Source organism: Mycteria americana, chromosome 3 (assembly GCF_035582795.1).
Source record: "Mycteria americana isolate JAX WOST 10 ecotype Jacksonville Zoo and Gardens chromosome 3, USCA_MyAme_1.0, whole genome shotgun sequence".
NCBI classification, from domain to species: Eukaryota; Metazoa; Chordata; class Aves; order Ciconiiformes; family Ciconiidae; genus Mycteria; species Mycteria americana.
In genome coordinates this window covers 102,856,922-102,869,393 of record NC_134367.1, presented here as the reverse complement: position 1 = coordinate 102,869,393, position 12,472 = coordinate 102,856,922, and positions in this window count along the sequence as shown.

Below are 12,472 nucleotides of genomic sequence, written 5' to 3'. Positions count from 1 at the left end.
TCTTTATTTGACTTTGAGCTTTTACATTAAGCAAACGTGTTTTTCAAGGTGCATTTTATAAATTAAACAAGTAAATGAATCTGAGGTGTGTGATCTAAGTCAATTTATCTTACATTTTGAAATGCAGCTGTGGGTCTCAGTACTCACGTAAGACAGTTTCTTCATCACGTCATTCCTTCAGTTCAAGAGCAGGGAGGGCATAAACTGGCAACGATTCCAACCTCCTGGCCTGGTTGTATTAATAAGCTACTTAAAAAAATAATAATAGCAGCAACTACCCAAAGGCCCTAAAATCATGCATTTATTAAGCTACGTAATATTTTGTAAGATAAACAGGAGTAGATTGGAATAATTTCTCCCAGCAGTGGAATTTAATCACTTACAAGAACAAAGCAACTGCTTAGCACAAGAGGCAAATGTTATACCAACAGTTTAGGACAGGAATCGAAGAACGGAATCGCCAAACAAAGGTTCGCCCAGAAATCTGGGAGGCAGCGGGTGTCTTCAGGAGTAGCACCTGGTCTTTGCACCGCACACCTGAGCAGCAAAAGGTTCTGCAGACTTCAGGAGGAGGCAAAGCAGCCTTGAGCTGAGCTGCACAGTGGAAGGCTCCGTCAATCCTTTCGCATTCAGAGCAGCCATTTCCTCCTTCTCAAGGCATACTTGTAAGCACCTGATTTCTTTTTAGATTACTTCTGGTTGACACTCTACTTCCACACGACACAAATATTTTGTGTTTGTTCCTAGAAATAAAAATAGTTAACTATAGAATGTGTATTAAAATATATTTCAGAGAATTTAATATAAATTTACTGGATTCTTTTAATATCACTTTTGAACCTTTGTTCTCCAGAATAGCAAAAGAATCTCAAGAAATTTCTTTTCCCAGCGTAATTTCTGAGGGGACCCATTGACATAAGCATTTCTTGTATAGTTGGGTTTTGCAGCACTTTGACATAGAAATATTAAACTTTTTTCTTCAGATAGATGCTGGAGTGAGAACGCACATCCTCTCAAGCTGCTCCAGAAGCACTATTGCTCTTCCTTCACAGTGTCAGCCCACCTTAGCAGAGGTCATGCACTGCCTCCTCCGGTCAAGTTTGCCGTGATTATTCTCACACGTGGAGTTTGAATCCTCGCCTTCAGGACTGGCATCCGCAAGGAAAACATTAATTTCATAGCACAACAAGAAAACGAGACATTATAAGATACTAGAGCTGCAGTACTGGGGACATCCAGAAGACTACTCTAGAGACAGCACTAACACTTACGGGGTAGTAGACAACTTCTTTAATTTCTATTGGCAGTGGAGGTACCACACCATCCAAAGTCTCAGACACCCGAACCGGTGAGGTACTACGGCAGCTTCTCCCCTACGCCCTGGCCAGTGATGACACGGCAACCAAAGATACTGCTGTCTTTTTAGTCAGCACTAACATTTTACAGGATAGTGATCTCTTAGTGGGACAACTTCTTTTGTTTTTATTCACAGAAAGTCTCCAAAAGCCCAGAATAGATGACAGGACTTAGAGAGGAGGATGAGTAATTCAGTGGGTTGTATTTATTTAGTGAATAATGATATCCTTGCTGAGAGAAGCATGTTTTCTATGTTTATTCCTCGGATGACAGCAAAGTGCCTGTAATTATTGTTATTGTACAATTGGGGTGGGGGGGGTGGGCAGGAAGGGGTAGAGTTGATAAGATTAACTAATTAGACTTCTGGTGGACATGCAAACAAACCGTGAAGGCAAAGAGCTATTCAGACGGCCCCGGTGACTGAAAACCAGCCTTCAGTCCTCCCGCTAGTCCTCATTGCCCTGGCTTCCTGAGATCATCTGGTTTGGTCTAAACACTCATCTGTGCCACAATATTAAGCCATTTGTTCGCAATAATGCTCGAGCAGATCCCACACTGGGTATGAGGGGTTGCCTGGCAACTTAAATTCATTTAGCAAAATTTAATTTCCTTTATAGAATATTTATATTCGTCTAATTTTATAATTTATATAATTATAAAATTTATATTTATGTAATAATATATTTTATTCTATAACACGCAGGGCCGAGTAACCAATTCTTACGTTTTGCTACCAAGAGAGGATTTAATTTTTGTTAAAACTTTCCTTTGGAGCGAACATAAAAGCAACCAGAAGAAAGGAAGGAGGGAGGGAGGTGCAATACAGACTAACGTTTTGACCTAGCTTTAAGTTACAGCGAAGCAATAGAATGTCACAGTATGCTAATTGTTTAATCAACCCACATCTTCTCTGCTGTTCATGTATTATTCTGACTATCAATCGAACACCATCTGCCCTCACAGAAAAGTGTTCCTGCAACATACAGAATATGGAGCTGGCAAGCAACTATCACCATGTTCATGGAATCATGTTCGCGCTAGAAAGTCATGAACCCGGGAAAGCTTGAGGAGCTTTGGGACCTTCAAAACAGCTCCGGCTCTCCCTTGGCCTTCCTCCTCTGGAGGAGGAGGAGAAATAAATGATTTCCATTTAAATTCCAAACAATGAAACAGTTTCATTAATGCCTTTGAATGCAAATAGGAAGCCGAGCTTTGGAATCCGGCGTGCCTTTTAATGAAAAATTTCTGTCACTTGGAGAAGCGTGGGAAGCAGCAGCGAGGACAGGGAGAGGAGGGAGAGGAGGGAGAGGAGAGGAGGGAGAGGAGGAGGCGGCTCCGGCTCCTCTTGTTCGCTGCGCTGGAGCGGTGCTTCCGTCCGGGGGGCTCCCGCCCGCCCGGGCTGGCCCTGGGCTAGGCTCGGGCTACCCCCGGCTGGCCCTGGGCTGGGCTCGGTCTGGCCCCGGGCTACCCCCGGCTGGCCCTGGGCTGGGCTCAGGCTACCCCCGGCTGGGCTCAGGCTACCCCCGGCTGGGCTCAGGCTGGCCCCGGGCTGGGCTCGGGCTGGCCCCGGCTGGCCCTGGGCTGGGCTCGGGCTACCCCTGGCTGGGCTCGGGCTACCCCCGAAGTGCTCTCCTCCCCGGCCCTGGCAGGGAGCCTTCGTGGACCTGCCTCGTCTACCCTGGGAGAAGGAGCCTCTCGCTGTATTAATGCTCATCCCTTACCTGGACAGCAAGTCCTGGCAGGGTATGCACTTTATGAAGTAAAGAGATAATTCCTGTCTCAAACAGGAGGACAACTGGCTTTGTCAATGAGATCCTGGTAAAATACTCTAGGGAAAGGATTGTGGAAAGGTTGTTTAGTAAGCATAGATTATAAGGGGATGTTTACCTCAAATAGACAAAATGAAGTATAAACCTTGCGAAGTGCAATGAATAACATAAAACCTATGCCAAAGGTGGATAAAATTACTTACGTAGTTACTTTTTTTTTTTAACTACTAAAATAGACAGACAATTGTGAAACCTCATCCTAAATCGCTCGAGTTGGAAGCGCAGCACAGTTGGCCCCTTCATCATTTTCCAATCAAGCGCCGCCTGTTAAGGGATCCCGCCCAGCTCTGCAAAGAAACAGGTACAAGGATTGCATGTGCTATAGGAAATACCGAGTGCAGAGGCAGCCAAAATGTCTTTGGGTGCTATTTCGAAACAGTTTTTGGAAAAAAGCCACCATCTTTAGTTAATAGATCAGTTAGTAGGCTAGTTACCAGATGCTGAGTCACTCCCTCATCCCCTTCTGCCTCGAAGGCTGGCATGGAGCACAGAAGCCCACACCTTACCTGCCAGAACAGCCAGCAGCTTTACAGCACCGTCCCGTATACCGGTGAAGAGCTGTCCATAAGGCAGGGACGGATCCACCTACCAGAATAAAAACACCGGGCCCCGATGTCTCTGTTGTCCTTATCCTGGATTCCTTGGAGCGGGCCCAGGGATTTCCAGTGGGACTGGAATTTGGCCCAGTGTGCCACAGTCCCATAAAACACAACTGTCTATTGGTTAAACAATGCCAAGCGTGTCTCAGCCAGATGCCTGTTTACAGCCTACTGAGAGAGAAAAAAAGCTCTCAGATGCTATTGCTTGGGTTTGCAGGATGTAGGACATATTAATTACGAACAAATGAAATGATCGCAAAACAGAGATGAGCCATGTAACTTGGTTTGGCTGCAATTCTCGGTATATGAGAAAAATGACAGCACAGGGCTGGATGAACATACATGCTGCATTAAAAATAAATTATTTTGTTATCTAGTATCTGTTTGCTTAAGATAGTTGTTCGTTTTCTTCTGCTCTATGGGATAAAGGACCATAAAATTGGTTAAATTATTGTCCATTTAGCACAGTAAAGGAAGGACCCTGGTTCATTTGGTCAACAAAAAGCTGTTCTGCTAAAAATGTCTGTCCTCTCCTAGAAGCAGAGAACTCCGACAACGTGAGGTGGTGTTCCCGGGGGAATGTTGCTGAGGCAACCGTGGCAGGACGGTGGGTACGTGAGCACTTTGAAGAGCAGCCTTCCCTGGGACTTCACCCACCTGGCTCAATTCAAAGCCCAAACCCAAGCTCTTCAGGTGCCTCTTGACGAAGCGCAGAGCAGACCCAGCTCTGCCAGGCTGTGACACACCAGGGCACCCCGGCACCTCGGGCACCGGGGTCCATCCCTCGCCTGGGGCACCCGTGGAGGAGAGCAGCAGGATGGGGAGCTGAACCCTGGGGTGGGCAGAGGTGGTAGAGCCTGCTGGTGCCCTCAGGGCCCTGGCCACCCTCCCATTTCAAAACACAACACCCCCCCCCCCCATTCCTCCCACCCCCGGCACGGATGTGCAGTTCTTCCTCCTGTGGCAATGTGCGCAGCAATTTTGCTTCCATTTATGCCAGGAAGGCAGCAATGGTCACACAAACGCCACCTCCCTGAGCAACCCGTTCCTGTGCCTTCCTACCATCTCCATTAAAATGTGTCTCCTATTTTTGAACTTTAATTTTCCTTGCTGTTTATCCTATCCACCATAAAGAGCAGATGTTCCTGCTCTCTGCAATAGGATTTTATGCATTTGAGGACCTAAGCATTTCACCTTTCAGTCACCTCTTTTGTTTTCCAGTCTTCCCTGGACTAATTGGCCCACACCTGCTCTGAATGCAGTGTCCCAGATTAGATGGGTACTCCAGGCCAGACAAGGTCTGATACTTTTGAGTACATGGGATGGATTACTTCAACAGTCCTAAAGATTATACTCCTATAAAGGTAAACAACTCTGAATTACATTTATTTTTCACAGTATCATCATCCTGTGGACTCCTGTTTAATCTGTGGTCCACAATACCACCTTGTTGTGTTTTTGCAGATCTGTTTATTAAGCAGCCTATTTCGTTACCTTGTATTGTGCATTTGATTATTCCAGCCTAAGATCATGATCTTGATCTTGTCCTAGTTGAATTTCTTTTTTTTTTTTTCTTTCCTGGGCCATTTTTCCTATTTGTTGATAACATCTTGAATTCAAATCCTGCTCTTTAAAGACCTTGAGGCTTCTTATCGTTTGCAAATGTAATAAGCGTAGGCCTTTGCCCAGCAGCGGCTATTAACAAACCCCTTAAAAGACTTGCTCCAGAGCAGACCATAACGGAAAGCTTGTGATGTAACGTCTGCTGCCACCGCTGCCCTCCAGGGATGCTGCCCGTCCAGCTGGGCATCAGACCTCGGGCCTTTCAGTGTTTTTCTAGTTTTTCTAACAGGAATGTTGTGCCACACTGCCACGGCCTTGCGATTCAAGCTAGAGAGCATCTGTGGCTTCTTCTCCGGCCACTCTTTCCTGGAAGGAAGTGAGCTCGGTGTGACGTAGTTTCTTTTTTTTTTAATCTGTCACTTCTCTTGTAGGCGCTTTGAAACTGTTTTGGGAATTTGTCCTACAAGTTTTGAGCTGATGCAAACTGCTTTATAATTCCCTAGCTTTGCTCTATCTGCCCCCAGTTATACCTCTTACAGACTTAGCTATTCCCAATCTGCTGGTATCTTGCCTGCCCACAACAACTTTTCAGAAATCCTGCGTCGCATCTCTGTGTGTTCAGGGATGCAGTCCACCAGGCCTGGTCAATCTTAAAACATGCTGCTTAACTCTTCTCTTAAGTCTCCCCTGTCTTAGGCTCACCTTATCCCTTTGCCTCTCGCACGCGCTGCAGTAGCCGTCTGTTCCTTGCAACTCTTTCGGCGAGCACAGATGCAGAACAGACGTCAAACACCCCGTTCCTCTCTATCATCTGTAGATAGTGCTGCTTCTCCCTTGAGAAACAGGCCAAACCTTTTCCTGGTCTTCCTGCTACTACTGAGATGATGACTTTTTCTTGTAGCAGTTACCTTTTAATAATTGCAGGGGATGAAATATGACCTCCAAATACCTTTGGAAAAACCTTCCTGAGAGCTGGTTTCAAGGGAGACTCTTTCTTGAAGCCCTCGGCTCAAGGAAGCAGCCTACGGAGATGAACAGAGCAAGGGAAGAGCAAAACAATCGTGTGAAACTCAGACCCTGTTTATCATCTCCCTCTCTCATCAAAAGCATGCAAGAGGTGAGAGAAGAAGGTGCTCAGTGTAGCCATTTCCCTGCTCCCAAGACCCTGACTAGAGGCCAGAAAAGTCTCCAGGGCACAGAGCCTGAACCACAAGAAAATATGAAAGAAAGAGTTTGTTTTAAAGATAGTAGAAGGGGAAGAACCCCCCCCCCCGCACACCCCCTTTCTTGAACTTCCCTTAATGACAGTGAGATGTTTCTTTCCCAGCAAAAGCTAACTGCTACTCTTGACACGCCTGATGTCAGCTGGAGGAACAGATGGCTCAATGGTTCATTTCAAACTGTTCACTCAGCCAAACAGCACAAATTGCATTAATTGCCTCACAGTATGAGCAGAGAACGGAGCACTTCGTGTGTCCTAGCCATGAATCACTGAGACTTCTCATCATTATTTGCATTTGACAGGTCAGTCAGGAACTTATCCGCACGCTGGGAGGGGTGGGGGTAGAGGGAGCACAGCACAAGAAAATGCCGGAGCCGAGCACTCTGCAGGTAACAGAAGACCCCCAAGAGCTGATTTGGCCTTCGACTTTTGCCTTGGCATTAACATGGCTTCCTCAGCACAGCGCCGCTTTCTGAAATATAATTTCTTAACACGAGGACGTACGCAGTAAGACACCTACTGACCGGCTCCAGGGAGCAGGAGGAACAAGATCTGATTACTGACCTTCTTCTCCGTGCCCACACCGAGGCACTTCTCTAGTCTAGCCCTTGCTTTGCCCCTTCCTGTGGCCAAGGCAGCTTGCACACCATTGGAGGTCTTGGTAGGCCACCTAAGAGAAAGCAGGTGTCCCAGGACCTCCCAGCCAGAGTACCTGGGGAGGGAAACCCCGAGAAGAGACTCTCCGTGCCTGCCTTCAACGAGCCCCTATATCCAAGAGCTGAAAAAACTGATGGAGCCAAAGAGTTTGAAAGAAGTTACCCCATTATCCCAAATATCTCATAAGCTGGGAGCCTTGTCTATGTTGAATTTACTATTACACATGTACACGAGCACCTGAAAAGCTCATGCAGAAGGTGAGTCCAGGCAAAGAGTTCTCCTTTAGGTTTGACTGCTCTAAACCTTGCCCAATAAAGTGATTTATTAGATGCTCCATATCCTGTTGAAAAGCCCGGACACTTGCTCATCACTTGCAAATGAGAAGTGTTAGCGTTTTGCCCGCTGAAGACGTTACATTTCTTTTGACCAAGGAAAAAAATTTGGCAAATTACCACATAAGACCAGAAGTTCAAGGATACAGCCATCTAGCTAATATGATCACTGAAGCTCCTCTGTTACCTACTGAACATATTTTCTTTATTTAACAACATTAGTAAAATGCAATACCGGGAAAAGACTAACCTTAGTCTCCCACAGGCTGTTGAGGTTCCTGCTGCAAAACTGACGGGCACGTCCTGCTGCTCTTCCCTCCCCTGTGCTTTAGAGGGAGGAGAATCATTGTGGTTTTACCACCAGGGCCAGAATTGCTGCACCACACCGATGTGCATCGCCAAACTCTGCTCCAGCCCCTCCTGCAGCAAGTGAAAAGCAAAAGCAATACACGCAGAAACCCGGCCCCGCCGCTGTGCTGTAGCCCTTCCTAAATCACAAAGTGGCCTTACATCTCATTATTGTAGAGGGGTGGCAGCTGGGGGTGGTTCCTTTGTTCCACCCCTGCTTGGTGGAGGTTCCCTCCACACCCTCCTTCATAGCCCCCTCCGTGCTAGCCCCGGATCCCGCACGTTTCTAGAGGAGAGAGGACCTTCACTGTTTTCCTCTCTTAAGCAGAAGTCAACGGAAGGGAAAGGATACCTAGCTGTATCTGACCGAGGAACAAACAGAAATATTTCAGGGCTCTGCTTAGGTGAAAGCTACTTTATACTATTAATCGCTTTGCCTCTCACAAAGTTTGGGGAAAAAAACCTGCATCTAAATTTGTTCCACTGTCTATTCTGTACCTCTAACAGAGGTGCAGCAAAATTCCTAGAGTCAAGTCTTCTCACACTGGGCAGCTTTGTCCTTGGTACTCTGTACCTTGCGGCTTGGGTCACGCCGTCTTGCTCACTCTTTGCTTACGCTGATGGCGGTTTCTGCACCGCCAGAAACATCCCATCCCCTGGCATTCACAGAACTACTGTGGGGCCTCTTCTAGTAGCTAGCAGAGACTTTCCCTGGTGTATTTTCCCCCTCAAAAGCAGCTTGTGTGGTGCATTTAGGTGCTCAAATTATGAGCACTATCATTTGGACTCCCTTCTCTAGAAACAGGACCTTACTCTGCTTCTGACATCCGCTTCAGTTCTTCTCGTCCGTGAGGACAAGGTGGCCTCCTTTGTCCCTGCGGAGTCCCTGTCTCCCATGGACTAATTCCACCAAACATACCCATGCCCGCATTTAAGGTGAGCTGTTTCACAAAGCTCTCGTAAACACTCTGAGAGCTTCTGCACCGCAACGCAACCTCTGAATGATCTCTCTTTCCTTTGGGCTCAAGCAAGCAGCCTCTGAAGTTACTGGAAAGCTTCCAGCTTGTAGCAGGAATTAATTCAGACACTAATTTATTCCTTTGGGGCTTCTTCCTGGTGTAGCTGCATTTTACCAGCATTTAACTGCATTCCACCCAGCTCCGCTCACAATACCAATGCGGGAGAAGGGGAGCGAGAACTGAAGTACAAAGCAGGCTGAAAGATCTGGAATGGCAGGAGGAGGTGGTGTTCATTACCCCTGGCTCTTCCTCTGCGAGAGGATAACAGGCAGCAGAGCAGCAGTCAGTCGAGCTACAGACCTGCACCTCAACTCTTGTTTTTTCGGTTAATTTAATCACGTCCTTCAGTGTAACAGGGAAAGAGCGAGACCGTGCTTAGGAGCAGATAATTTTAAGTCATAGGGCTGTGTTCAGTCACGTCTGAGAAACATGAATTGTCAGAAAATCTGGCTTATTCTCCAGCTACTCAAGTTTTCTGTCAGCACGGACTGTGCCAGAGGAACCTACAAGGTCTCTTTTAAAGAAGGCACCCCTCCATTAATCATCCATTGCTCGATGCTCCAATGGTCTTTTCTGGACAGGTCTACCATGTTGAGCCCAGCCCCAAACGGCTGCAAGGCCAGGCATGCTCCCCTCCCTTCAAATTCTTTCCCAGGCTAAAGGAGTGGTATGGAGGCGATTAAGCTAATGAATAGGGGGAAGTGCCCAGACCAATACACGGAATAACGTTGGAGAGGGAAATTTAATAGTTCATGCTATAGAGATGGCACTGCAGTAACTTAGAGCGTTTTGCTCTGTGATGAGTTGCTGTGGTCCTTCCAGCCTCATCAAACACTTACTTTCTTCAGAAGCGCCCGATGAAGGGACTTCTCAAAGACCTTGTAAAAGTCCAGGTAAGTTGTATTACCTGGTTCCCATTTATCCATTTTATGTCTATGCTCATGACTCGGTACAAAACTGATTCAGCTTTTCCTGCTTTGCTTAAAAAAATATGCATTATTAAAGCTAAATATCCATTCTTTATTAACATAATAATTCAATGGCAATGAAGGCTCTTGAAAACCGATACCCAGGGCAAGCAAACAACATGGAGCTTGCTGCTTCTTACCCAGTAATAGCAAGGTACTGGCAACACTTTCTGTTATGGCCCCTGCTACCAAATTCCCCTTTTGTAAGTGTAACGGAGGGGCTAACAAGAGACCTTACAGCATCCTGATAAACCTCTGTTTTAGCAATTCTGGCAACATCTCTTTACATTTATGCCAGTATCAGCGGTAAGACTTTTACCCAGGAAATGTAACATCACGTGCGGCACGTAAGACTTTAGTGTGATTTTGCTGTTTTGTGTGAAAGACTAAGGCCGAATTTCTGCTTTCAGTTGCAGCAACATAATTATGTTGTCAACTGCTCCAAGGTTACCGGCCTATTTTTGTCCTCTGTCTTGTTGTTTCTCTGTACCTTACCTTGATCTCTCTCATGTCCTTTACTGAAGATTCCTGCATCTCTCTTACATAATCAAATATTTATTTCTCAAGTACCACTCAATGTTATGACCGTTTCAACATCTCCATTTCAGGTAACTAATTCACAGTACCAGCTCATACCTGTTAGCTGTTTATCCATCCAAGAGTTGGTGGTCTCAGCCCAACTCGCAGTCCACCTGGTAAAACAAGCAACCCCCAAGCACAGCTGAAGCTAATGGTTAATTAAGATGCAACCAGCTCTGTGCTAATTAGTTACCCTTTACTGTCAAGCTTAGCACAGAGGATGAGATTTAAAGCCCCAGGGACTGAACTGTCTTGGATCTAGTGTGGGCAAAAAGCATCCCCTTGACCGAGCTGGCTACAGTAATACACATATACCATAAACCCTGTGCAGTGCCTTTGAGGCACAGTACGCAGCATGTCTTGCAGTCAGGCCTCCTGCCCTCCTCGTCCTGGGCTGTTGCATGCACAACTTGGCCAGCACTGGTGCCTGCCTGCGTACCGGCAGCACCGTCACCTTCTCCATGGGATTAAGGGTCACCCGGCATCTCTGGGGAGGGGAAGAGATGAGGCCTCATCCCAGTGACCTTCCCTGGGGCACCTGCTTCCTTCCCAGTGCAGGACCTGCGGCAGGTCTCTGAACAGAGCGATACGGCGCGGAGGGGAGCCCTCCGCCACGCGGGTCGGTCCCCGGGCAGGACAGCGCAGGGCAGCCCGGCAGGCTCCGTGACGGGAGGGACTGCCGTCCTCCACTTGCTCTCACCCCCATCCCTCTTTGCACAGCCCCCTCCTATATCCACATATGCTTTTGTGGACGGGCTTTCTGAAACCCCCCCTGCAAAGCAAACTGTTTCATCAGACACGCTTGGCTACCAAGTCCAAAACAACCCCAAACCCTGGAGAGGAATTCCTGGGGCTGAGGCCACGGGAGCATGACTAACACGGAGCTGAGAAATCCTGGCAGCCTGTGACAGCACAACTGTAAAGTAATTGTTAATTCTGCTGTTGTTAACAAGAACGCTCCAGTTTCTCAGTCCCGCGTCTCCCAATGACTGCTGCAGAACTAACAACCTGCCTCCTTACAGGAGGCAGCTCTCCAGCGCTGGAGATAGACTGTCCCCAAGTCACCTTTCCCTCCCTCCTCCACGTTAATACAGTCACCAGCAGGAGGCTGGCTCCTATCCTACAAACACATTTTCAGAATAAAACAACCCAAACCCCACATTGCCTTTTTGTCATCTTTGAAAGGAGCAACAAAGCATAACAAACCTATTAGCCTGATTAGGTTTTACTAGTGAAAAAAGGAGCCATTACAACATCAGCTCATTAGCCGGAAGAACAATCTTCCTATAGAGACAGGTATGTCTTTCTCTTGGTCATCAATTACTAGGATTTCCTGAGAGATGGGAGATGCTGAAAAGGAATTCTTGTTTAACATCTTAATCCCAGTTTATTTTTACCCTTGGGTTTGAATTCCCAAAAGCTAGCTAGCTGCTAATGCTTCAGCACTACTGCACGTCAGCAGCCGGTGTCTGGAAAGCCGTCTGCCTAATGCCAGGCAGTCAACTCTCACACTGTGTTACAATACCTTTCACAAATAAAAAGAATACAGGATTCATTTTCAGTACTCAGAGACTCTCTTGAAACATTGACAAAAAAGGATTCTTAGGAAACATCACCACCCCCTTAAAGGTACGGTACTGATGCCAAAGCAAACTGGATTTTGTTTCAAATTTGTTTCCTCAAGACGAGTAGTTACTCATCATGGGTGCATTCTTGGGGAAAAGTTGTTAAAAACTTGCCATGCCAAGATTGCATGCTGTCAAGAAAAAAAGGTAAAATATTGTATTTGCTAATGTCTTTTCTTATTCCATTTGCGTCAAAATTTGAACTTTAAAAAAGTGTTGAACAATTTAAAAAAAAAAAAAAAAGACAAACCCCAGATGTACATATTCCATTTCTAAAATTGAATAAGAGTGCCCACAAGAATGCATTAGGTTCAGCCACCTCCCCGAAAGCCACATTATCAACAGGAAAATGCATTATAAGACGGGCTCTTAAGT